This window comes from Cryptomeria japonica, unplaced genomic scaffold (genome assembly GCF_030272615.1).
Source record: "Cryptomeria japonica unplaced genomic scaffold, Sugi_1.0 HiC_scaffold_55, whole genome shotgun sequence".
Classification (NCBI taxonomy): Eukaryota; Viridiplantae; Streptophyta; class Pinopsida; order Cupressales; family Cupressaceae; genus Cryptomeria; species Cryptomeria japonica.
Genome location: NW_026728877.1, coordinates 532,501 through 559,000, shown reverse-complemented (window position 1 = coordinate 559,000; position 26,500 = coordinate 532,501). Strand labels below are relative to the sequence as shown.

Below are 26,500 nucleotides of genomic sequence, written 5' to 3'. Positions count from 1 at the left end.
GCGCTCCGAGGTGCGCAACATCGGTGCGCACCAAGGAGGGCTCCGAAGTGTGCTCCAAGGTGCGCACGATTCGGAGCTCGGTTTGCCCGGGGTGCGCACACCTTGGCTGGGTTGCGCACCCTTTGTGCGCTCCAAGGTGCGCACGAAGTCGGAGCTCGGTTTGCCCCGGGTGCGCACCTTCGCCAGGGTGCGCACCTTGATGCGCACGCCTTGGCTGGGCTGCGCACCTTGGTGGGCGCCATGGTGCGCACCTTTCGTGCGCTCCAAGGTGCGCACGAAGTCGGAGCTCGGTTTGCCCCGGGTGCGCACCTTGGTGGGCGCCATGGTGCACTCCGAGGTGCCCAAGATTGGTGCGCACCAAGGAGCGCTCCGAAGTGCGCTCCAAGGTGCGCAGGTGCGCGCGAAGTCGAAAGTTGGGTTAATTGTCCGGTTTGCCTCGGGTGCGCACCTTGCGTGCACCTTCGCCAGGGTGGGCGCCTTGGTGCGCACACCTTGGCTGGGCTGCGCACCCGGGCGCGCACACCTTGGCACCCGCGTTTCCTTCATTTTAAATTTTTTTTTTTTACAATCTCTCAAGTGGGAAATTCTATAATCTCAACTTTTTTTGCCTTTTCAGGAAACTTTTGAATGGAGCGCATCATTGGTGCGCTCCGAAGTGTGCTCCAAGGTGCGCACCTCTGGTGTGCTCCAAAGCTCTCTCCAGCTGCGTGCACCTGCCCCGGCCGCGCACCCGGCCCCGCCCAGCTTCGCTCACCTGTCCCGGGCGTCTGGTGCGGAACCTTAGAGTAAGAAACATCACCGTGCACCTTGGCCAACGTGCGCGACTCGACCGAGCGCGCACTGGCCGAGGTGCACACCGATTTCACCTGGGTGCGCGCGCAGCACCTCGGGCGCACCGGGGTGCGCGCACAACGCCCGGGTTGCACCGTGGCCTGTGTGCTCGGGGCGCCTCGGGTGCGCGCTCGGTGTCGCCCCCCGCGCGCGCGGTAGTGCGGGCAGCGCACCCCGGCCCGGCCCGGCCCCGACGAGAACGCAAACGGGCAAAAGGTTTATTCAAATAGCATTGCGACGCCCGGCGAAAAACTAAGAAAGGGTGCAACACCGGGACTTCCCGGGAGGTCACCCATCCCAGTACTACTCCGGCCCAAGCGCGCTTAACTGCGGAGTTCTGATGGGATCCGGTGCACTAACGCTGGTATGATCGCACCCGTTATGAGCTTGTCGCAGTGTGTACTTAGCAAACCGCGACCCACGTGCGAATCCACCCCGGCCACCCACCCCCGTCGAGGTGCACACCCTCCCTCGCGAAGTGCGCCCCGTTCGCCAAGTGTGAGCCCTGCCCGGGTGCGCGCACCTTGCTAGGGCATCGGGTGTGCACCCGGCCCGGCCTACGTGCGTGCACCTGGACGGGGCGTCGTGTGCGTGCAGTGTCCCGTCTGCAACGCGGTGCCCACACACCACCTCGGGCGCAACGACCTGCGCTCACATGTGGGCCGAGTGCACCTTGGTGCATGTTCGGGGCGCCTCGGGTGCACGCTCGATCTTGCCCCGGTGCACCAAGGCGCTCGGTTTGCCCCGGGTGCGCACTTGGTGCAAGGTGGGCACCCAAAATAGGGATCAAGCACCAAAACACAAGTTTCGGGATGCAAAATGGGACCCAAGGACCACAAATGCGTTCCAAGACCCATGATGGGTCCACGAGAACAAAAATGTGTTCCGAGACTTAATAAACAAATATTGGGTTTTAGGAGAAGAAACATGCTCTGATGCCCAAAACGAGAATCGACCCCGAAAAGGCCACAGGCCAAAAGTGGGATGCGAGACAAAAAAAAATGGGACCCGAGGACCAAAATTGGGTTCCCAGGTCGAAGACAGGGCAACCGGACAAGAAACGACCTCTAAGGCTCGAAATGAGTCCCGACGACTAAAACTTGACAAGAAGCACCCATCAGGCACCCAACTCGACACCCATGGGATGCCGACCCACCCGGGCTTCCACCTAGCACACCTTGGCACCCACCCACCCTCGCACCCAACCTCGCACCCAACTTAGCACCTTTGAACCCACATTGGCACTCACCCTGACCCTGGCACCTTGGAACCCACATTGGCACTCACCTTGACCCTGGCACCCACCTTTGCACTCACCTTGGGACCCACCCTGGCTCCCACCTCGGCACCCACCCAGACACCCACCTTGGTTCCTTGGCACCCACCTTGGATCCTTGGCACCCACCCCGACACCCACCTTGGCACGCAACTTGGCTACTTGCCACCCACCTTGGCTCCTTGACGCCCACCCCGACAACCACCCCGTGACCTACCCTGGCTAGGGTTGGTGCACACCCACCCTGGTGCCCACCTTGGCACCCACCCCATGACCCACCTTGGCACGCACCTTAGTACCCACCCCGTTACCCACCCTAGGACCCACCCCGTGACCCACCTTGGCCAGGGTGGGTGCCTTGGTGCGCACAACTTGCCTGGGCTGCACACCAGGGCGGGCTCAAGATGGCACCCGCGTTCCGTTTTTTTCACTATCTTTCAAAACGGAAATTTTAAAATCTCGTTTTTTTTTTTTTTTTGCCTTTTCTGGAAATTAGTGAAGGCAGCGCATCAAAGGTGCGCAATGCTGGTGCGAACCCGGGAGCGCTCCGATGTGTGCTCCAAGGTGCGGCGTGCACGAAGTCCGAGCCCGGCTTGCCCCGGGTGCGCACCTCGCGTGCACCTTCGCCGGGGTGAGCACCTTGGCTGGGTTGCGCGCCCTGGTGCGCACCAAGGAGCGCTCTGAAGTGTGCTCCAAGGTGCGGCGTGCACGAAGTCGGAGCTCGGTTTGCCCCGGGTGTGCACCTCGGGTGCGCACCTCGCGTGCACCTTCGCTGCGGTGGGCACCTTGGCTGGGTTGCGCGCCTTGGTGGGCACCATGCAGTGCACGAAGTCGGAGCCCGGTTTGCCCCGGGCGCGCACCTCCGCCAGGGTGGGCACCTTGGTGCGCACAACTTGCCTGGGCTGCGCACCAGGAAGGGCTCAAGATGGCACCCGCGTTCCGTTTTTTTCACTATCTTTCAGAACGGAAATTTTAAAATATCGTTTTTTTTTGCCTTTTCTGGAAATTAGTGAAGGCAGCGCATCAAAGGTGCGCAACGCTGGTGCGAACCTGGGAGCGCTCCGATGTGTGCTCCAAGGTGCGGCGTGCACGAAGTCGGAGCCCGGTTTGCCCCGGGTGCGCCCTGGTGGGCACCATGGTGCGCACCAAGGAGCGCTCCGAAGTGTGCTCCAAGGTGCGGCCTGCACGAAGTCGGAGCCCGGTTTGCCCCGGGCGTGCACCGCGGGTGGGCACCTTGGTGCGCATGCCTTGCCTGGGCTGCGCACCAGGGCGGGCTCAAGATGGCACCCGCGTTCCGTTTTTTTCACTATCTTTCAAAACGGAAATTTTAAAATCTCATTTTTTTTTGCCTTTTCTGGAAATTAGTGAAGGCAGCGCATCAAAGGTGCGCACCTCGCTGCCCACCACGGTGCGCAACGCCGGTGGGCACCCGGGAGTGCTTCGAAGTGTGCTCCAAGGTGCTGCGTGCACGTTGTCGGAGCCCGGTTTGCCCCGGGTGCGCACCTCGCGTGCACCTTCGTCGGGGTGGGCACCTTGGCTGGGTTTGCCCCGGCTGCGCTCCGAAGCGGGGTTATTGGAGCGCCGCCTCTTTTTTTGTCGGAGCGTTTGGTGGGGTTTCTCGCATTGGCTCTTCCCAGGCCCGGTTGCCACCCTGGCGCGCACGAAGTCGGAAGTAGGGTTAATTGCCCGGGTGCGCACCTTTGCCAGGGTGGGCACCTTACCTGGGCTGTGCACCAGGGCGGGCTCAAGATGGCACCCGCGTTCCGTTTTTTTCACTATCTTTCAAAACGGAAATTTTAAAATCTCCTCTTTTTTTTGCCTTTTCTGGAAATTAGTGAAGGCAGCGCATCAAAGGTGCGCACCTCGCTGCCCACCTTGGTGTGCTCTGAGGTGCGCACCCGGGAGCGCTACGAAGTGTGCTCCAAGGTGCGGCGTGCACGTTGTCGGAGCCCGGTTTGCCCCGGGTGCGCACCTCGCCTGCACCTTGGCCGGGGTGGGCACCCTGGCTGGGTTTGCCCAGGGTGCGCTCCGAAGCGGGGTTACTGGAGCGCCCCCTCTTTTTTTGTCAGAGCGTTTGGTGGGGTTTCTCGCATTGGCTCTTCCCAGGCCCGGTTGTTGGGTGCGCTCCCACCCTGGCGCGCGCGAAGTTGGAAGTTGGGTTAATTGCCCGGGCGCGCACCTTCGCCAGGGTGGGCACCTTGGTGCGCACACCTTGGCTGGGCTGCGCACCAGGGCGGGCTCAAGATGGCACCAGCATTCCCTTTTTCTCACTATCTTTCAAAACGGAAATTTTAAAATCTCGTTTTTTTTTGCCTTTTATGGAAATTAGTGAAGGCATCGCATCAAAGGTGCGCACCTCGCTGCCCACCTTGGTGTGCTCCGAGGTGCCCACCACGGTGCGCTCCGAGGTGCCCACCACGGTGCGCAACGCCGGTGCGAACCCGGGAGCGCCCCGATGTGTGCTCCAAGGTGCGGCGTGCACGAAGCCGGACCCCGGTTTGCCCCGGGTGCGCACCTCGCGTGCACCTTGGTGCGCACACCTTGGCTGGGTTGCGCGGCCTGGTGGGCACCATGGTGCGCACCAAGGAGCGCTCCAAAGTGTGCTCCAAGGTGCGGCGTGCACGAAGTCCTAGCCCGGTTTGCCCCGGGTGCGCACCTTCGCCGCGGTGGGCACCATGGCGTGCACGAAGTCGGAGCCCGGTTTGCCCCGGGTGCGCACCTCGCGTGCACCTTCGCCGGGGTGGGCACCTCGGCTGGGTTGCGCGCCCTGGTGCGCACCAAGGAGCGCTCCGAAGTGTGCTCCAAGGTGCGGCGTGCACGAAGTCGGAGCCCGGTTTGCCCCGGGTGCGCACCTTCGCCGCGGTGGGCACCCTGGTGCGCACCATGGCGTGCACGAAGTCGGAGCCCGGTTTGCCCCGGGTGCGCACCTCGCGTGCACCTTCGGCGGGGTTGCGCGCCCTGGTGCGCACCAAGGAGCGCTCCGAAGTGTGCTCCAAGGTGCGGCGTGCACGAAGTCGGAGCCCGGTTTGCCCCGGGTGCGCACCTCGCGTGCACCTTCGGCGGGGTTGCGCGCCCTGGTGGGCACCATGGTGCGCACCAAGGAGCGCTCCGAAGTGTGCTCCAAGGTGCGGCGTGCACGAAGTCGGAGCCCGGTTTGCCCCGGGTGCGCACCTCGCGTGCACCTTCGCCGCGGTGGGCACCATGGCGTGCACGAAGTCGGAGCCCGGTTTGCCCCGGGTGCGCACCTCGCGTGCACCTTCGCCGGGGTGGGCACCTCGGCTGGGTTGCGCGCCCTGGTGCGCACCAAGGAGCGCTCCGAAGTGTGCTCCAAGGTGCGGCGTGCACGAAGTCGGAGCCCGGTTTGCCCCGGGTGCGCACCTCGCGTGCACCTTGGCGCGGTGGGCACCATGGCGTGCACGAAGTCGGAGCCCGGTTTGCCCCGGGTGCGCACCCCGCGTGCACCTTCGCCGGGGTGGGCACCTCGGCTGGGTTGCGCGCCCTGGTGCGCACCAAGGAGCGCTCCGAAGTGTGCTCCAAGGTGCGGCGTGCACGAAGTCGGAGCCCGGTTTGCCCCGGGTGCGCACCTCGCGTGCACCTTCGCCGCGGTGGGCACCTTGGCTGGGTTGGGCACCATTGAGCGCTCCGAAGTGTGCTCCAAGGTGCGCACCATGGCCCTCCAAGGTGCGCAGCATGGCGTGCACGAAGTCGGAGCCCGGTTTGCCCCGGGTGCGCACCTCGCGTGCACCTTCGCCAGGGTGGGCACCTCGGTGCGCACACCTTCTCAATGTTTTCTTGCCTTTTCTGGAAATTGGTGAAGGCAGCGCATCAAAGGTGCGCACCTCGGTGTGCTCCGAGGTGCGAACCCGAGAGCGCTCCGAGGTGCCCACGAAGTCGAAAGTCGGGTTAATTGCATTGTTTTCCCCGGGTGCGCTCCGAGGTGCGCAACATCGGTGCGCACCAAGGAGGGCTCCGAAGTGTGCTCCAAGGTGCGCACGATTCGGAGCTCGGTTTGCCCGGGGTGCGCACACCTTGGCTGGGTTGCGCACCCTTTGTGCGCTCCAAGGTGCGCACGAAGTCGGAGCTCGGTTTGCCCCGGGTGCGCACCTTCGCCAGGGTGCGCACCTTGATGCGCACGCCTTGGCTGGGCTGCGCACCTTGGTGGGCGCCATGGTGCGCACCTTTCGTGCGCTCCAAGGTGCGCACGAAGTCGGAGCTCGGTTTGCCCCGGGTGCGCACCTTGGTGGGCGCCATGGTGCACTCCGAGGTGCCCAAGATTGGTGCGCACCAAGGAGCGCTCCGAAGTGCGCTCCAAGGTGCGCAGGTGCGCGCGAAGTCGAAAGTTGGGTTAATTGTCCGGTTTGCCTCGGGTGCGCACCTTGCGTGCACCTTCGCCAGGGTGGGCGCCTTGGTGCGCACACCTTGGCTGGGCTGCGCACCCGGGCGCGCACACCTTGGCACCCGCGTTTCCTTCATTTTAAATTTTTTTTTTTTACAATCTCTCAAGTGGGAAATTCTATAATCTCAACTTTTTTTGCCTTTTCAGGAAACTTTTGAATGGAGCGCATCATTGGTGCGCTCCGAAGTGTGCTCCAAGGTGCGCACCTCTGGTGTGCTCCAAAGCTCTCTCCAGCTGCGTGCACCTGCCCCGGCCGCGCACCCGGCCCCGCCCAGCTTCGCTCACCTGTCCCGGGCGTCTGGTGCGGAACATTAGATTAAGAAACATCACCGTGCACCTTGGCCAACGTGCGCGACTCGACCGAGCGCGCACTGGCCGAGGTGCACACCGATTTCACCTGGGTGCGCGCGCAGCACCTCGGGCGCACCGGGGTGCGCGCACAACGCCCGGGTTGCACCGTGGCCTGTGTGCTCGGGGCGCCTCGGGTGCGCGCTCGGTGTCGCCCCCGCGCGCGCGGTAGTGCGGGCAGCGCACCCCGGCCCGGCCCGGCCCCGACGAGAACGCAAACGGGCAAAAGGTTTATTCAAATAGCATTGCGACGCCCGACGAAAAACTAAGAAAGGGTGCAACACCGGGACTTCCCGGGAGGTCACCCATCCCAGTACTACTCCGGCCCAAGCGCGCTTAACTGCGGAGTTCTGATGGGATCCGGTGCACTAACGCTGGTATGATCGCACCCGTTATGAGCTTGTCGCAGTGTGTACTTAGCAAACCGCGACCCACGTGCGAATCCACCCCGGCCACCCACCCCCGTCGAGGTGCACACCCTCCCTCGCGAAGTGCGCCCCGTTCGCCAAGTGTGAGCCCTGCCCGGGTGCGCGCACCTTGCTAGGGCGTCGGGTGTGCACCCGGCCCGGCCTACGTGCGTGCACCTGGACGGGGCGTCGTGTGCGTGCAGTGTCCCGTCTGCAACGCGGTGCCCACACACCACCTCGGGCGCAACGACCTGCGCTCACATGTGGGCCGAGTGCACCTTGGTGCATGTTCGGGGCGCCTCGGGTGCACGCTCGATCTTGCCCCGGTGCACCAAGGCGCTCGGTTTGCCCCGGGTGCGCACTTGGTGCAAGGTGGGCACCCAAAATAGGGATCAAGCACCAAAACACAAGTTTCGGGATGCAAAATGGGACCCAAGGACCACAAATGCGTTCCAAGACCCATGATGGGTCCACGAGAACAAAAATGTGTTCCGAGACTTAATAAACAAATATTGGGTTTTAGGAGAAGAAACATGCTCTGATGCCCAAAACGAGAATCGACCCCGAAAAGGCCACAGGCCAAAAGTGGGATGCGAGACAAAAAAAAATGGGACCCGAGGACCAAAATTGGGTTCCCAGGTCGAAGACAGGGCAACCGGACAAGAAACGACCTCTAAGGCTCGAAATGAGTCCCGACGACTAAAACTTGACAAGAAGCACCCATCAGGCACCCAACTCGACACCCATGGGATGCCGACCCACCCGGGCTTCCACCTAGCACACCTTGGCACCCACCCACCCTCGCACCCAACCTCGCACCCAACTTAGCACCTTTGAACCCACATTGGCACTCACCCTGACCCTGGCACCTTGGAACCCACATTGGCACTCACCTTGACCCTGGCACCCACCTTTGCACTCACCTTGGGACCCACCCTGGCTCCCACCTCGGCACCCACCCAGACACCCACCTTGGTTCCTTGGCACCCACCTTGGATCCTTGGCACCCACCCCGACACCCACCTTGGCACGCAACTTGGCTACTTGCCACCCACCTTGGCTCCTTGACGCCCACCCCGACAACCACCCCGTGACCTACCCTGGCTAGGGTTGGTGCACACCCACCCTGGTGCCCACCTTGGCACCCACCCCATGACCCACCTTGGCACGCACCTTAGTACCCACCCCGTTACCCACCCTAGGACCCACCCCGTGACCCACCTTGGCCAGGGTGGGTGCCTTGGTGCGCACAACTTGCCTGGGCTGCACACCAGGGCGGGCTCAAGATGGCACCCGCGTTCCGTTTTTTTCACTATCTTTCAAAACGGAAATTTTAAAATCTCGTTTTTTTTTTTTTTTTGCCTTTTCTGGAAATTAGTGAAGGCAGCGCATCAAAGGTGCGCAATGCTGGTGCGAACCCGGGAGCGCTCCGATGTGTGCTCCAAGGTGCGGCGTGCACGAAGTCCGAGCCCGGCTTGCCCCGGGTGCGCACCTCGCGTGCACCTTCGCCGGGGTGAGCACCTTGGCTGGGTTGCGCGCCCTGGTGCGCACCAAGGAGCGCTCTGAAGTGTGCTCCAAGGTGCGGCGTGCACGAAGTCGGAGCTCGGTTTGCCCCGGGTGTGCACCTCGGGTGCGCACCTCGCGTGCACCTTCGCTGCGGTGGGCACCTTGGCTGGGTTGCGCGCCTTGGTGGGCACCATGCAGTGCACGAAGTCGGAGCCCGGTTTGCCCCGGGCGCGCACCTCCGCCAGGGTGGGCACCTTGGTGCGCACAACTTGCCTGGGCTGCGCACCAGGAAGGGCTCAAGATGGCACCCGCGTTCCGTTTTTTTCACTATCTTTCAGAACGGAAATTTTAAAATATCGTTTTTTTTTGCCTTTTCTGGAAATTAGTGAAGGCAGCGCATCAAAGGTGCGCAACGCTGGTGCGAACCTGGGAGCGCTCCGATGTGTGCTCCAAGGTGCGGCGTGCACGAAGTCGGAGCCCGGTTTGCCCCGGGTGCGCCCTGGTGGGCACCATGGTGCGCACCAAGGAGCGCTCCGAAGTGTGCTCCAAGGTGCGGCCTGCACGAAGTCGGAGCCCGGTTTGCCCCGGGTGTGCACCGCGGGTGGGCACCTTGGTGCGCATGCCTTGCCTGGGCTGCGCACCAGGGCGGGCTCAAGATGGCACCCGCGTTCCGTTTTTTTCACTATCTTTCAAAACGGAAATTTTAAAATCTCATTTTTTTTTGCCTTTTCTGGAAATTAGTGAAGGCAGCGCATCAAAGGTGCGCACCTCGCTGCCCACCACGGTGCGCAACGCCGGTGGGCACCCGGGAGTGCTTCGAAGTGTGCTCCAAGGTGCTGCGTGCACGTTGTCGGAGCCCGGTTTGCCCCGGGTGCGCACCTCGCGTGCACCTTCGTCGGGGTGGGCACCTTGGCTGGGTTTGCCCCGGCTGCGCTCCGAAGCGGGGTTATTGGAGCGCCGCCTCTTTTTTTGTCGGAGCGTTTGGTGGGGTTTCTCGCATTGGCTCTTCCCAGGCCCGGTTGCCACCCTGGCGCGCACGAAGTCGGAAGTAGGGTTAATTGCCCGGGTGCGCACCTTTGCCAGGGTGGGCACCTTACCTGGGCTGTGCACCTGGGCGGGCTCAAGATGGCACCCGCGTTCCGTTTTTTTCACTATCTTTCAAAACGGAAATTTTAAAATCTCCTCTTTTTTTTGCCTTTTCTGGAAATTAGTGAAGGCAGCGCATCAAAGGTGCGCACCTCGCTGCCCACCTTGGTGTGCTCTGAGGTGCGCACCCGGGAGCGCTACGAAGTGTGCTCCAAGGTGCGGCGTGCACGTTGTCGGAGCCCGGTTTGCCCCGGGTGCGCACCTCGCCTGCACCTTGGCCGGGGTGGGCACCCTGGCTGGGTTTGCCCAGGGTGCGCTCCGAAGCGGGGTTACTGGAGCGCCCCCTCTTTTTTTGTCAGAGCGTTTGGTGGGGTTTCTCGCATTGGCTCTTCCCAGGCCCGGTTGTTGGGTGCGCTCCCACCCTGGCGCGCGCGAAGTTGGAAGTTGGGTTAATTGCCCGGGCGCGCACCTTCGCCAGGGTGGGCACCTTGGTGCGCACACCTTGGCTGGGCTGCGCACCAGGGCGGGCTCAAGATGGCACCAGCATTCCCTTTTTCTCACTATCTTTCAAAACGGAAATTTTAAAATCTCGTTTTCTTTTGCCTTTTATGGAAATTAGTGAAGGCATCGCATCAAAGGTGCGCACCTCGCTGCCCACCTTGGTGTGCTCCGAGGTGCCCACCACGGTGCGCTCCGAGGTGCCCACCACGGTGCGCAACGCCGGTGCGAACCCGGGAGCGCCCCGATGTGTGCTCCAAGGTGCGGCGTGCACGAAGCCGGACCCCGGTTTGCCCCGGGTGCGCACCTCGCGTGCACCTTGGTGCGCACACCTTGGCTGGGTTGCGCGGCCTGGTGGGCACCATGGTGCGCACCAAGGAGCGCTCCGAAGTGTGCTCCAAGGTGCGGCGTGCACGAAGTCCTAGCCCGGTTTGCCCCGGGTGCGCACCTTCGCCGCGGTGGGCACCATGGCGTGCACGAAGTCGGAGCCCGGTTTGCCCCGGGTGCGCACCTCGCGTGCACCTTCGCCGGGGTGGGCACCTCGGCTGGGTTGCGCGCCCTGGTGCGCACCAAGGAGCGCTCCGAAGTGTGCTCCAAGGTGCGGCGTGCACGAAGTCGGAGCCCGGTTTGCCCCGGGTGCGCACCTTCGCCGCGGTGGGCACCCTGGTGCGCACCATGGCGTGCACGAAGTCGGAGCCCGGTTTGCCCCGGGTGCGCACCTCGCGTGCACCTTCGGCGGGGTTGCGCGCCCTGGTGCGCACCAAGGAGCGCTCCGAAGTGTGCTCCAAGGTGCGGCGTGCACGAAGTCGGAGCCCGGTTTGCCCCGGGTGTGCACCTCGCGTGCACCTTCGGCGGGGTTGCGCGCCCTGGTGGGCACCATGGTGCGCACCAAGGAGCGCTCCGAAGTGTGCTCCAAGGTGCGGCGTGCACGAAGTCGGAGCCCGGTTTGCCCCGGGTGCGCACCTCGCGTGCACCTTCGCCGCGGTGGGCACCATGGCGTGCACGAAGTCGGAGCCCGGTTTGCCCCGGGTGCGCACCTCGCGTGCACCTTCGCCGGGGTGGGCACCTCGGCTGGGTTGCGCGCCCTGGTGCGCACCAAGGAGCGCTCCGAAGTGTGCTCCAAGGTGCGGCGTGCACGAAGTCGGAGCCCGGTTTGCCCCGGGTGCGCACCTCGCGTGCACCTTCGCCGCGGTGGGCACCATGGCGTGCACGAAGTCGGAGCCCGGTTTGCCTCGGGTGCGCACCCCGCGTGCACCTTCGCCGGGGTGGGCACCTCGGCTGGGTTGCGCGCCCTGGTGCGCACCAAGGAGCGCTCCGAAGTGTGCTCCAAGGTGCGGCGTGCACGAAGTCGGAGCCCGGTTTGCCCCGGGTGCGCACCTCGCGTGCACCTTCGCCGCGGTGGGCACCTTGGCTGGGTTGGGCACCATTGAGCGCTCCGAAGTGTGCTCCAAGGTGCGCACCATGGCCCTCCAAGGTGCGCAGCATGGCGTGCACGAAGTCGGAGCCCGGTTTGCCCCGGGTGCGCACCTCGCGTGCACCTTCGCCAGGGTGGGCACCTCGGTGCGCACACCTTCTCAATGTTTTCTTGCCTTTTCTGGAAATTGGTGAAGGCAGCGCATCAAAGGTGCGCACCTCGGTGTGCTCCGAGGTGCGAACCCGAGAGCGCTCCGAGGTGCCCACGAAGTCGAAAGTCGGGTTAATTGCATTGTTTTCCCCGGGTGCGCTCCGAGGTGCGCAACATCGGTGCGCACCAAGGAGGGCTCCGAAGTGTGCTCCAAGGTGCGCACGATTCGGAGCTCGGTTTGCCCGGGGTGCGCACACCTTGGCTGGGTTGCGCACCCTTTGTGCGCTCCAAGGTGCGCACGAAGTCGGAGCTCGGTTTGCCCCGGGTGCGCACCTTCGCCAGGGTGCGCACCTTGATGCGCACGCCTTGGCTGGGCTGCGCACCTTGGTGGGCGCCATGGTGCGCACCTTTCGTGCGCTCCAAGGTGCGCACGAAGTCGGAGCTCGGTTTGCCCCGGGTGCGCACCTTGGTGGGCGCCATGGTGCACTCCGAGGTGCCCAAGATTGGTGCGCAACAAGGAGCGCTCCGAAGTGCGCTCCAAGGTGCGCAGGTGCGCGCGAAGTCGAAAGTTGGGTTAATTGTCCGGTTTGCCTCGGGTGCGCACCTTGCGTGCACCTTCGCCAGGGTGGGCGCCTTGGTGCGCACACCTTGGCTGGGCTGCGCACCCGGGCGCGCACACCTTGGCACCCGCGTTTCCTTCATTTTAAATTTTTTTTTTTTACAATCTCTCAAGTGGGAAATTCTATAATCTCAACTTTTTTTGCCTTTTCAGGAAACTTTTGAATGGAGCGCATCATTGGTGCGCTCCGAAGTGTGCTCCAAGGTGCGCACCTCTGGTGTGCTCCAAAGCTCTCTCCAGCTGCGTGCACCTGCCCCGGCCGCGCACCCGGCCCCGCCCAGCTTCGCTCACCTGTCCCGGGCGTCTGGTGGGGAACCTTAGAGTAAGAAACATCACCGTGCACCTTGGCCAACGTGCGCGACTCGACCGAGCGCGCACTGGCCGAGGTGCACACCGATTTCACCTGGGTGCGCGCGCAGCACCTCGGGCGCACCGGGGTGCGCGCACAACGCCCGGGTTGCACCGTGGCCTGTGTGCTCGGGGCGCCTCGGGTGCGCGCTCGGTGTCGCCCCCGCGCGCGCGGTAGTGCGGGCAGCGCACCCCGGCCCGGCCCGGCCCCGACGAGAACGCAAACGGGCAAAAGGTTTATTCAAATAGCATTGCGACGCCCGGCGAAAAACTAAGAAAGGGTGCAACACCGGGACTTCCCGGGAGGTCACCCATCCTAGTACTACTCCGGCCCAAGCGCGCTTAACTGCGGAGTTCTGATGGGATCCGGTGCACTAACGCTGGTATGATCGCACCCGTTATGAGCTTGTCGCAGTGTGTACTTAGCAAACCGCGACCCACGTGCGAATCCACCCCGGCCACCCACCCCCGTCGAGGTGCACACCCTCCCTCGCGAAGTGCGCCCCGTTCGCCAAGTGTGAGCCCTGCCCGGGTGCGCGCACCTTGCTAGGGCGTCGGGTGTGCACCCGGCCCGGCCTACGTGCGTGCACCTGGACGGGGCGTCGTGTGCGTGCAGTGTCCCGTCTGCAACGCGGTGCCCACACACCACCTCGGGCGCAACGACCTGCGCTCACATGTGGGCCGAGTGCACCTTGGTGCATGTTCGGGGCGCCTCGGGTGCACGCTCGATCTTGCCCCGGTGCACCAAGGCGCTCGGTTTGCCCCGGGTGCGCACTTGGTGCAAGGTGGGCACCCAAAATAGGGATCAAGCACCAAAACACAAGTTTCGGGATGCAAAATGGGACCCAAGGACCACAAATGCGTTCCAAGACCCATGATGGGTCCACGAGAACAAAAATGTGTTCCGAGACTTAATAAACAAATATTGGGTTTTAGGAGAAGAAACATGCTCTGATGCCCAAAACGAGAATCGACCCCGAAAAGGCCACAGGCCAAAAGTGGGATGCGAGACAAAAAAAAATGGGACCCGAGGACCAAAATTGGGTTCCCAGGTCGAAGACAGGGCAACCGGACAAGAAACGACCTCTAAGGCTCGAAATGAGTCCCGACGACTAAAACTTGACAAGAAGCACCCATCAGGCACCCAACTCGACACCCATGGGATGCCGACCCACCCGGGCTTCCACCTAGCACACCTTGGCACCCACCCACCCTCGCACCCAACCTCGCACCCAACTTAGCACCTTTGAACCCACATTGGCACTCACCCTGACCCTGGCACCTTGGAACCCACATTGGCACTCACCTTGACCCTGGCACCCACCTTTGCACTCACCTTGGGACCCACCCTGGCTCCCACCTCGGCACCCACCCAGACACCCACCTTGGTTCCTTGGCACCCACCTTGGATCCTTGGCACCCACCCCGACACCCACCTTGGCACGCAACTTGGCTACTTGCCACCCACCTTGGCTCCTTGACGCCCACCCCGACAACCACCCCGTGACCTACCCTGGCTAGGGTTGGTGCACACCCACCCTGGTGCCCACCTTGGCACCCACCCCATGACCCACCTTGGCACGCACCTTAGTACCCACCCTGTTACCCACCCTAGGACCCACCCCGTGACCCACCTTGGCCAGGGTGGGTGCACCCACCCTGGTGCCCACCTTGGCACCCACCCATCCTAGCACCCAGCCTGTGACCGGGCTTGGAACCCAACCTTGCACCCGTCTTGGCCAGTGTGGGTGCGCACCCATCCTGGCACCCACGTTGTGACACACCCTTTAACCCACGCACCCTAGCAGCCACGTTGGCACCCACCTTGGAACACAACCTAGCAACTTGGCACCCACCCCGTGACCCACCTTGGCATCCACCATAGCAGTCGCCCACTTGGCACCCACCTTGGAACCCAAGTTGGCACCCACCTCGGCACCCACCTTGACACTTGTGGACCCACCTTGCCACTCACCCTAGCATCGACCCATCCTAGCACCCACCCTGGCACCTTTGCACCCTAGCACTCACCCATCCTAGCACCTAACCTGTGACCCACCTTGACACTCACCCTCGCACCCACCTTGGAACCCAACCTAGCACCCACCCACCCTGACACCAACCCTAGCACCTACCCACCCTTGCACCCACCCTGTGACCCATCTTGGCACCCACCCATCCTACCACTCAACCTATCACCCACCTTCTCACCCACCTTGGCATCCACCTTAGCACCCACCCACACTGGCACCTTGGCACCCACCTCGGGCAAGGTGGGTGCACACCCACCCTGACACCCAATTTAGAACCAACCGAGCATGTTACCCACCTTGGCACCCACATTGCAGCCCACCCTAGTACCCACCCTATGACCCACATTGGCATCCACACCCTAGCACCCAGGCACCTCGACACCCGCCTTGACACGCACCCTAGCACTAAACCTGTGACCCACCTTGGAACTCACCCTAGAACCCACCCACCCTGTGAACCACCTTGGCATCCACCTTAGCACCCACCCACCTTGGCACCCACTCTAGCACTCACCCATCCTAACACCCAACTTGTTACCCACCTTGGCACCCGCCCTCGCGTCCACCTTGAAACCCACCCTAGCACCCACCCACGCAGGAGCCCACCTTGGCACCCAACCTAACACCCACGCATCCTGGCACCCAACTTGTGACCCACCTTGGAACCCACCCTAGTACCCACCTTTGAACCCACTATATCACCAACCCACCTTGGCACCCACCCTATGACCCTCTTTGGAATCCACCCTAGCACGCACCCACCCTGGCACCCACCATGGAGCGCACCCTAGCACCCACCCACCTCGGCACGCACCTCAACACCCACCTTGGTGTGCGCACTGCGCCAACCTCTCAAAGACCCTATGTGGTGCGCTCCAAAGTGTACACCTTTGGTGCGCTCCAAGGTGCGCACCTTTGGTGCACACCGAGGTGCACACCAAAGTGTGCACCGAGGTGAGCACCAAAGTGCACTCCAAGGTGCACACCAAGGCGTGCACCTTTGGTGCGGTCAATGCAAACGAATTCGGAAGTTGGGGTCGATGTCCTAATCGCTGCTGCAGACTACACGTATGAGAATCGGACAAATAGCTTTATATAGGGGAGGTGTTGCGTTTGATGGGTCGACTCCCCTGGTTGTGTGCACTGCACCAACTTCAAAGACCCTGTCTTGTTTAAGAAGTCAAAAGTTGGGGTGGATGTCCTAATCATTGCTGCAGTCTACGCATGTATGAGAATCAGACAAATAGCTTATATAGGGGAGGTGTTGCATTCGGTGGGTTGACTCCCCTGGTTGTGCGCACTGCGCCAACCTCAAAGACCCCGCATAGCAGAAGAAGTCGGAAGTCGGATTTTGGTGAGCACCAAGGCGTGCACCTTTGGTGCGGTCAACGCAGACGAATTCAGAAGTTGGGGTGGATGTCCTAATCGTTGTTGCAGGCTACACATGTATGAGAATCAGACAAATAGCTTATATAGGGGAGGTGTTGGGTTTGATGGGTCAACTCCCTTGGTTGTGCGCATTACGCCAACCTCAAAGACCTTGTTTTCGTTAAGAAGTCAAAAGTTGGGGTCAATGTCCTAATGGCTCCTGTAGGCTACACATGTATGAGAATCGGACAAATAGCTTATATAGGGGAGGTGTTGGGTTTGATGGGTCGACTCCCCTGGTTGTGCGCATTACGTCAACCTCAAAGACCTTGTTTTCGTTAAGAAGTCAAAAGTTGGGGTCGATGTCCTAATTGCTCCTGTAGACTACACATGTATGAGAATCAGACAAATAGCTTATATAGGGGAGGTGTTGGGTTTGATGGGTTGACTCCCCTAGTTGTTCGCATTACACCAACCTCAAAGACCTTGTTTTCGTTTAGAAGCCGAAAGTTGGGGTCGATGTCCTAATTGCTCCTGCAGGCTACGCATGTATGAGAATCAGACAAATAGCTTATATAGGGGAGGTGTTGGGTTTGATGGGTCGACTCCCCTGGTTGTGCGCATTGCGCCAACCTCAAAGACCCTGCATTGCGGATGAAGTCGAAAGTCAGAGTTTGGTGTGCTACAAGGTGTGGTCGAAGGTGCTCACCTAGGTGTGCACCTTTGGAGCGCAGGAAAAGTGCCCTCCAAAAGTGCGCACCTTTGGAGTGCACAAAAGTGCCCTCCAAAAGTGCGCACCTTTGGAGCGCACAAAAGTGCCCTCCAAAAAGTGCCCTCCAAAAGTGCGCACCTTTGGAGCGCACAAAAGTGCCCTCCAAAAAGTGCCCTCCAAAAGTGCGCACCTTTGGAGTGCAGAAAAGTGCCCTCCAAAAAGTGCCCTCCAAAAGTGTGCACCTTTGGAGTGCACAAAAGTGCCCTCCAAAAGTGCGCACCTTTGGAGCGCAGAAAAGTGCCCTCCAAAAAGTGCCCTCCAAAAGTGCGCACCTTTGGAGCGCAGAAAAGTGCCCTCCAAAAAGTGCCCTCCAAAAGTGCGCACCTTTGGAGCGCAGAAAAGTGCCCTCCAAAAAGTGCCCTCCAAAAGTGCGCACCTTTGGAGCGCAGAAAAGTGCCCTCCAAAAAGTGCCCTCCAAAAGTGCGCACCTTTGGAGCGCACAAAAGTGCCCTCCAAAAAGTGCCCTCCAAAAGTGCGCACCTTTGGAGCGCACAAAAGTGCCCTCCAAAAGTGCGCACCTTTGGAGCGCACAAAAGTGCCCTCCAAAAGTGCGCACTTTTGGTGCGCACCAAGGCGCTGGTTCGGTCGTTGCAGGCGAGTTCGGAAGTTGGGGTCGATGTCCTGAGCGGAGGTGCAAACTACACAGGTGTCGGAATCGGACAAATAGCTTATATAGGGGAGGTGTATGCTTCGATGGGTCGACTCCCCAGGTTGAGCGCACCGCGCCAACCTCAAAGACCCTACGGTATGGATGAAGTCGGAAGTTGGGTCCGATGACCGATTCGATTAGTAGGTATGCTCATGAGGTCGGAATTTGGGTCCGATGACCTGCCATGTGCAGGAAGGCGAATGTTGGCACTGTGCGTTGCAAGGTGCACACCAAGGTGCTGGTGCGGTCTTTTTAGTCGAGTTCGGAAGTTGGGGTCGATGTCCTGATCGGAGGTGCAAGCTACACAGGTGTGGGAATCGGACAAATAGCTTATATAGGGGAGGTGTATGCTTCGTTGGGTCGACTCCCCGGGTTGAGCGCACCGCGCCAACCTCAAAGACCCTACGGTATGGATGAAGTCGGAAGTTGGGTCCGATGACCGATTCGATATGTAGGCATACTCGCGAGGTCGGAATTTGGGTCCGATGACCTGCCATGTGCAGGAAGGCGAATGTTGGCACTGTGCGTTGCAAGGTGCGCACCAAGGCGCTGGTTCGGTCGTTGCAGGCGAGTTCGGAAGTTGGGGTCGATGTCCTGATCGGAGGTGCAAACTACACAGGTGTGGGAATCGGACAAATAGCTTATATAGGGGAGGTGTATGCTTCGTTGGGTCGACTCCCCGGGTTGAGCGCACCGCGCCAACCTCAAAGACCCTACGGTATGGATGAAGTCGGAAGTTGTGTCCGATGACCGATTCGATATGTAGGCATACTCGCGAGGTCGGAATTTGGGTCCGATGACCTGCCATGTGCAGGAAGGCGAATGTTGGGACTGTGCGTCGCAAGGTGCGCACCAAGGCGCTGGTGCCGTCGTTGCAGTCGAGTTCGGAAGTTGGGGTCGATGTCCTGGTCAGAGGTGCAAACTACACAGGTGTGGGAATCGGACAAATAGCTTATATAGGGGAGGTGTATGCTTCGATGGGTCGACTCCCCGGGTTGAGCGCACCGCGCCAACCTCAAAGACCCTACAGTATGGATGAAGTCGGAAGTTGGGTCCGATGACCGATTCGATACGTAGGCATATTGGCGAGGTCTGAATTTGTGTCCGATGACCTGCCATGCGCAGGAAGGCGGAATTTGGGTCCGATGACCGAGTTGATGGCGTGCCATGCGCAGAAAGGCGGAATTTGGGTCCGATGACCGAGTTGATGTTGATGGCCCGCCATGCACAGGAAGGCGGAATTTGGGTCCGATGACCGATTTGAAGGCGTGCCATGCGCAGAAAGGCGGAGTTTGGGTCCGATGACCGAGTTGATATTGATGGCCCGCCATGCGCAGGAAGGCGGAATTTGGGTCCGATGACCTGACATACGCATGGAGTCCGACTCGGGGGCCAATGTTCGATTCGATGACTTGCATTGTGGGTAAAGTCGGAAGTTGTGGTCTTTGACCCGATTCGATGACCAGACTTCGGCTGCTTGAGAATCGGACAAATAACTTATATAGGGGAGGTAGTGTTCTCGAGCATCCTCCCCCCGTGCCCGTTTATGTCGATTGATGCTGGTGCTCGACTGGTTGGAGCGCTCGGATGCAAAAATCTTGCACCAGGATTTATCGATTGTGATGGACACGGCAAGTCTCCTGATTGCTATGCAGGAGCTCATCGTGAATCTCTATGCGGCCTTGGTATGGACTCGACCTGCGGAATGGTTCGGCAATGGTAGTCGCTCCAACACGTCCTTGCAATGGCCACAGAGGTGATTCGACTAGAGCTCCAGTCTAGCTTTTGGGTTGCTTGGCGGACTGGTATAGCCGCGATCGAGTTCCGGCCATGAACGTTTTAGATAGCTCTTGGGCTTTCTGGGACGGAAGTCGGAAGTTTGGGCTGTTGTCCGATTTGATGACCATTCTTCGGATGTGTGAGAATCGGACAAATAACTTATATAGGGGACTGTGTTGTCTCACGCAGCCCCCTCCGTGCCCCTCTATCTCGACCGATGTTGGTGCTTGAAAGGGTTGGGATCGCTCGGATTTATAAACGTGCACCACCATTTGTCGAGTGTGAGGGACGCGGCAGGTCTCCTAAATGCTATACGGGCGCTCTCTGAGAATCTCTATCCGGCCTCGACACAGACTAGTCTTGCTGAATGGTTTGGCACTGGTAGTCGATCCAACACGTCGTTGTTGTGGCCGCCTAGGCGATTCGATTCGAGCCCCCGTCTAGCTTTTGGGTTGCTTGGCGGATTTTGCCCTATCCGCAAGTGAGCTCGGTCCCTAAACGTTCGAGAAACCCGATTGCTATGCGCCGACTCTCTTTCTTGCGAGCCTCCATCTAGCTTTTGGGTCTCTACGGAACGGAAGTCGGAATCTGGGACCGTTGTTTGATTCGACGAGGCAGACTACGGTTGTGCGAGAATCGGACAAATAACTTATATAGGGGAGGTGTTGACTGGAGCATTCTCCCCCGTGCCCCTCTAACTCGACCAATGCTGGCGCTCGAACGGTGGTAGCGCTCGGATTTTCGTTGAGCGCCAGCATTGGTCGATTTAGAGGGGCATGCGAGATTCCCGAATGCTATGCGAGGGCTCTAACGGAAATGTCTATTGGTTTCGGTATGGATGCAATTGCGAGTGGTTCGGCAAAGGTAGTCGTTCCGATGCGTCCATGTCGTGGCCAAATCGATAATTCGATTTGAGCCCTCGTATAGCATTTGGGTCTCTCGATGTGATTCCGCATTCCAGTCCCTTTGGGCACTGCTTGAGCCGCATCCCAGGGGGTTCCCTTCCCAATAATCTGCCTCGCAACCCGATTGCTATGCGGTGAGGCTCCTCGGCCGCCTCGGAACTATCTGTGTATCAGACGCATCGCGGGATAAGGGGTTGGCAACGGTAGTCGCCCCAAGCGCGTCCGATGCTTGGACCATTCCGAGGCGGCCCTGAAGCCTCTTCCGTCTAGCCGTTGGGTCCTTCTCGCCGCATCCCTTGCCTCGCACCCCGATTGCTATGCGGTGAGGCTCCTCGGCCGCCTTGGAACTATCTGTGTATCAGACGCATTGCGGGATAAGGGGTTGTCACTGGTAGTCGCCCCAAGCGCGTCCGATGCTTGGACCATTCCGAGGCGGCCCTGAAGCCTCTTCCGTCTAGCCGTTGGGTCCTTCTCGCCGCATCCCTCGACTCGCACCCCGATTGCTATGCGGTGAGGCTCCTCGGCCGCCTTGGAACTATCTGTGTATCGGACGCGTCGCGGGATAAGGGGTTGTCACTGGTAGTCGCCCCAAGCGCGTCCGATGCTTGGACCATTCCGAGGCGGCCCTGAAGCCTCTTCCGTCTAGCCGTTGGGTCCTTCTCGCCGCATCCCTCGCCTCGCACCCCGATTGCTATGCGGTGAGGCTCCTCGGCCGCCTTGGAACTATCTGTGTATCGGACGCGTCGCGGGATAAGGGGTTGTCACTGGTAGTCGCCCCAAGCGCGTGCGATGCATGGACCATTCCCAGGCGGCCCTGAAGCCTCTTCCGTCTAGCCGTTGGGTCCTTCTCGCCGCATCCCTCGCCTCGCACCCCGATTGCTATGCGGTGAGGCTCCTCGGCCGCCTTGGAACTATCTGTGTATCGGACGCGTCGCGGGATAAGGGGTTGTCACTGGTAGTCGCCCCAAGCGCGTCCGATGCTTGGACCATTCCGAGGCGGCCCTGAAGCCTCTTCCGTCTAGCCGTTGGGTCCTTCTCGCCGCATCCCTCGCCTCGCACCCCGATTGCTATGCGGTGAGGCTCCTCGGCCGCCTTGGAACTATCTGTGTATCGGACGCGTCGCGGGATAAGGGGTTGTCACTGGTAGTCGCCCCAAGCGCGTCCGATGCTTGGACCATTCCGAGGCGGCCCTGAAGCCTCTTCCGTCTAGCCGTTGGGTCCTTCTCGCCGCATCCCTCGCCTCGCACCCCGATTGCTATGCGGTGAGGCTCCTCGGCCGCCTTGGAACTATCTGTGTATCGGACGCGTCGCGGGATAAGGGGTTGTCACTGGTAGTCGCCCCAAGCGCGTCCGATGCTTGGACCATTCCGAGGCGGCCCTGAAGCCTCTTCCGTCTAGCCGTTGGGTCCTTCTCGCCGCATCCCTCGCCTCGCACCCCGATTGCTATGCGGTGAGGCTCCTCGGCCGCCTTGGAACTATCTGTGTATCGGACGCATCGCGGGATAAGGGGTTGTCACTGGTAGTCGCCCCAAGCGCGTCCGATGCTTGGACCATTCCGAGGCGGCCCTGAAGCCTCTTCCGTCTAGCCGTTGGGTCCTTCTCGCCGCATCCCTCGCCTCGCACCCCGATTGCTATGCGGTGAGGCTCCTCGGCCGCCTTGGAACTATCTGTGTATCGGACGCGTCGCGGGATAAGGGGTTGTCACTGGTAGTCGCCCCAAGCGCGTCCGATGCTTGGACCATTCCGAGGCGGCCCTGAAGCCTCTTCCGTCTAGCCGTTGGGTCCTTCTCGCCGCATCCCTCGCCTCGCACCCCGATTGCTATGCGGTGAGGCTCCTCGGCCGCCTTGGAACTATCTGTGTATCGGACGCGTCGCGGGATAAGGGGTTGTCACTGGTAGTCGCCCCAAGCGCGTCCGATGCTTGGACCATTCCGAGGCGGACCTGAAGCCTCTTCCGTCTAGCCGTTGGGTCCTTCTCGCCGCATCCCTCGCCTCGCACCCCGATTGCTATGCGGTGAGGCTCCTCGGCCGCCTTGGAACTATCTGTGTATCGGACGCGTCGCGGGATAAGGGGTTGTCACTGGTAGTCGCCCCAAGCGCGTCCGATGCTTGGACCATTCCGAGGCGGCCCTGAAGCCTCTTCCGTCTAGCCGTTGGGTCCTTCTTGCCGCATCCCTCGCCTCGCACCCCGATTGCTATGCGGTGAGGCTCCTCGGCCGCCTTGGAACTATCTGTGTATCGGACGCGTCGCGGGATAAGGGGTTGTCACTGGTAGTCGCCCCAAGCGCGTCCGATGCTTGGACCATTCCGAGGCGGCCCTGAAGCCTCTTCCGTCTAGCCGTTGGGTCCTTCTCGCCGCATCCCTCGCCTCGCACCCCGATTGCTATGCGGTGAGGCTCCTCGGCCGCCTTGGAACTATCTGTGTATCGGACGCATCGCGGGATAAGGGGTTGTCACTGGTAGTCGCCCCAAGCGCGTCCGATGCTTGGACCATTCCGAGGCGGCCCTGAAGCCTCTTCCGTCTAGCCGTTGGGTCCTTCTCGCCGCATCCCTCGCCTCGCACCCCGATTGCTATGCGGTGAGGCTCCTCGGCCGCCTTGGAACTATCTGTGTATCGGACGCGTCGCGGGATAAGGGGTTGTCACTGGTAGTCGCCCCAAGCGCGTCCGATGCTTGGACCATTCCGAGGCGGACCTGAAGCCTCTTCCGTCTAGCCGTTGGGTCCTTCTCGCCGCATCCCTCGCCTCGCACCCCGATTGCTATGCGGTGAGGCTCCTCGGCCGCCTTGGAACTATCTGTGTATCGGACGCGTCGCGGGATAAGGGGTTGTCACTGGTAGTCGCCCCAAGCGCGTCCGATGCTTGGACCATTCCGAGGCGGCCCTGAAGCCTCTGCCGTCTAGCCGTTGGGTCCTTCTCGCCGCATCCCTCGCCTCGCACCCCGATTGCTATGCGGTGAGGCTCCTCGGCCGCCTTGGAACTATCTGTGTATCGGACGCGTCGCGGGATAAGGGGTTGTCACTGGTAGTCGCCCCAAGCGCGTCCGATGCTTGGACCATTCCGAGGCGGACCTGAAGCCTCTTCCCTCTAGCCGTTGGGGCTTTCTCGCCGCATCCCTCGCCTCGCACCCCGATTGCTATTCGGTGAGGCTCCTCGGCCGCCTTGGAACTATCTGTGTATCGGACGCATCGCGGGATAAGGGGTTGGCAGTGGTAGTCGCCCCAAGCGCGTCCGATGCTTGGACCATTCCGAGGCGGCCCTGCAGCCTCTTCCGTCTAGCCGTTGGGGCCATCTCGCTGCATCCCCCACCTCGCACCACGATTGCTATGCGGTGAGGCTCCTTGGCCGCCTCGGAACTATCTGTGTATCGGACGCATCGCGGGATAAGGGGTTGTCACTGGTAGTCGCCCCAAGCGCGTCCGATGCTTGGACTATTCCGAGGCGGCCCTACAGCCTCTTCCGTCTAGCCGTTGGGGCCATCTCGCCGCATCCCCCAGCTCCTCGGCCGCCTCGGAACTATCTGTGTATCGGACGCATCGCGGGATAAGGGGTTGGCAGTGGTAGTCGCCCCAAGCGCGTTCGATGCTTGGACTATTCCGAGGCGGCCCCGCAGCCTCTTCCGTCTACCCTTTGGGGCCATCTCGCCGCATCCCTCGCCTCGCACCCCGATTGCTATGCGGTGAGGCTCCTCGGCCGCCTGGGAACTATCTTCGTATCGGATGCATCGCGGGATAAGGGGTTGTCACTGGTAGTCGCCCCAAGCGCGTCCGATGCTTGGACTATTCCGAGGCGGCCCTGTGGCCTCTTCCGTCTAGCCGTTGGGGCCATCTCGCCGCATCCCTCACCTCGCACCCCCATTGCTATGCGGTGAGGCTCCTCGGCCGCCTTGGAACTGTCTTCGTATCGGAAGCATCGCGGGATAAGGGGTTGTCACTGGTAGTCGCCCCAAGCGCGTCCGATGCTTGGACTATTCCGAGGCGGCCCTGCAGCCTCTTCCGTCTAGCCGTTGGGGCCATCTCGCCGCATCCCCCACCTCGCACCCGGATTGCTATGCGGTGAGGCTCCTCGGCCGCCTTGGAACTATCTTCGTATCGGACGCATCGCGGGATAAGGGGTTGTCACTGGTAGTCGCCCCAAGCGCGTCCGATGCTTGGACTATTCCGACGCGGCCCTGTGGCCTCTTCCGTCTAGCCGTTGGGGCCATCTCGCCGCATCCCCCACCTCGCACCCCGATTGCTATGCGGTGAGGCTCCTCGGCCGCCTTGGAACCATCTTCGTATCGGACGCATCGCGGGATGAGGGGTTGTCACTGGTAGTCGCCCCAAGCGCGTCCGATGCTTGGACCATTCCGAGGCGGCCCTGAAGCCTCTTCCGTCTAGCCGTTGGGGCCTTCCCGCCCCATCCCTCGCCTCGCACCCCCGATTGCTATGCGGTGAGGCTCCTCGGCCGCCTTGGAACCATCTGTGTATCGGACGCATCGCGGGATAAGGGGTTGGCACTGGTAGTCGCCCCAAGCGCGTCCGATGCTTGGAGCATTCCGAGGTGGCCCTGAAGCCTCTTCCGTCTAGCCGTTGGGGCCTTCCCGCCCCATCCCTCGCCTCGCACCCCGATTGATATGCGGTGAGGCTCCTCGGCCGCCTTGGAACTATCTGTGTATCGGACGCATCGCGGGATAAGGGGTTGGCACTGGTAGTCGTCCCAATCGCGTCCGATGCTTGGACCATTCCGAGGCGGCCCTGCAGCCTCTTCCGTTTAGCCGTCGGGGCCTTCCCGCCGCATCCCTCGCCTCGCATCCCGATTCCTATGCGGTGAGTCTTCTCGGCCGCCGCGGAACTATACCTGTTATTGCTACTGCATCCTTCGGCTGGTAACCTCCTCTGCCGCCTTGGAACGTTCTCTTTGTCGGACGCGTCGCGGGATAAGGGGTTGGCACTGGTAGTCGCCCCAAGCGCGCCCGATGCATAGACCGCTCCGAGTTGACCTTGCTTTCAGCCTCTCACATGCATAGACCTCTCTGAGTCGACCCTGCAGCCTCTCACGTTTAGCCTTTGGAATCTCGCCTCACAACATGATTGCTATCCTTGATGCATCCCTTGCCTCGAGCCCTGATTGCTTTCTTGGCTGCATCCCTCCTCTCCTCACAGCCCGGTTGTCATCACTGCTTCATCCGTCGCTTCATGCATTCTGGCTGCTGGGCCCTTCCCACCGCACACCTCGATTGCTATCTCTTCTGCATCACACACCCCGATTGCTATCTCTGCTACATCCCTCGGCTCTCACTTCTGCATCCTTCGCCTCCCACCTCGATTGCTATCAATGCTGCATCCGTAACCTCACACCCCGATTGCTATGCGGGGAGGCTCCTTGGCCGCCTTGGAAATTTCTGTGTGTCGGACGCACCGCGGGATAAGGGGTTGGCACTGGTAGTCGCCCCAAGTGCGCCCGATTCTTAGACCGCTTCGAGGTGACCTCGTAGCCTCTTTCGTCCAGGCTTCCTGCCTTCAACGCCCTTTTTACACCTCGATTGCTATGCGCGGGCTCGTTGGCGTCTATCACCTCTCTGCGAAGAGTGGCACGATGATTGTTGGGGTAAATCGTAGCAGTCCGATCTCTGGCCTTGGGCCATTGTGAGGGCTGATCGATTTCCTGTGCGCATCTCGTGTTCGCCCAGTAACAGACTCGACGACTTGTAATCGGTCTTGTTCCCGATTGTTCCTGGAGGTAGTCTTCGGAACTCTTGGATTTGACCTGTCACTCGAACTGTCCTCTTCCGAGGATGCTTGTGTGTGTGTGCTTGTGCCATTTCCTTGGCGGTATTAACGAGATATTAAAGAGCGGAGTGAGCGCCTCGCCCAGCTATGTTTGGGGCTCTCACTCCCTTACCCGGTGTGCGACCGCTTTGCACGTAGGTTGCGGAGCATCGCGACTCTTTCGATGTTTGGCGGTTGTCTTCCGGTGATGCGTTGGTCCCGAAGTGCACGTTACTAGCATTTCTGCCATTGTTCTCGATCTTTGGCACGTTCCTTCGTTGCAATTGGATATATATCTCCGTTTATACGCGCAGGCTTCTCCCGCCTATTCAGCGCTGTCCCACTCTCAGCACTCTCGTGGTCTCC

The 26,500-nt window shown here is 61.0% G+C and overlaps 3 non-coding genes across 3 annotated transcripts; all 3 read right to left on the bottom strand.

Moving 5' to 3' along the window:
- Positions 1-1,090: 1,090 nt before the first annotated feature.
- LOC131863098 (5S ribosomal RNA) lies at positions 1,091-1,209 on the bottom strand. The gene has a single exon (XR_009362033.1). It is a non-coding gene; the product is annotated as a 5S ribosomal RNA (ribosomal RNA).
- Positions 1,210-7,123: 5,914 nt separating this feature from the next.
- LOC131863097 (5S ribosomal RNA) lies at positions 7,124-7,242 on the bottom strand. Its single transcript, XR_009362032.1, has one exon. It is a non-coding gene; the product is annotated as a 5S ribosomal RNA (ribosomal RNA).
- A 5,915-nt stretch (positions 7,243-13,157) lies between these two features.
- On the bottom strand, positions 13,158-13,276 carry LOC131863049 (5S ribosomal RNA). The gene has a single exon (XR_009361984.1). It is a non-coding gene; the product is annotated as a 5S ribosomal RNA (ribosomal RNA).
- Between the last annotated feature and the right edge of the window lie 13,224 nt (positions 13,277-26,500).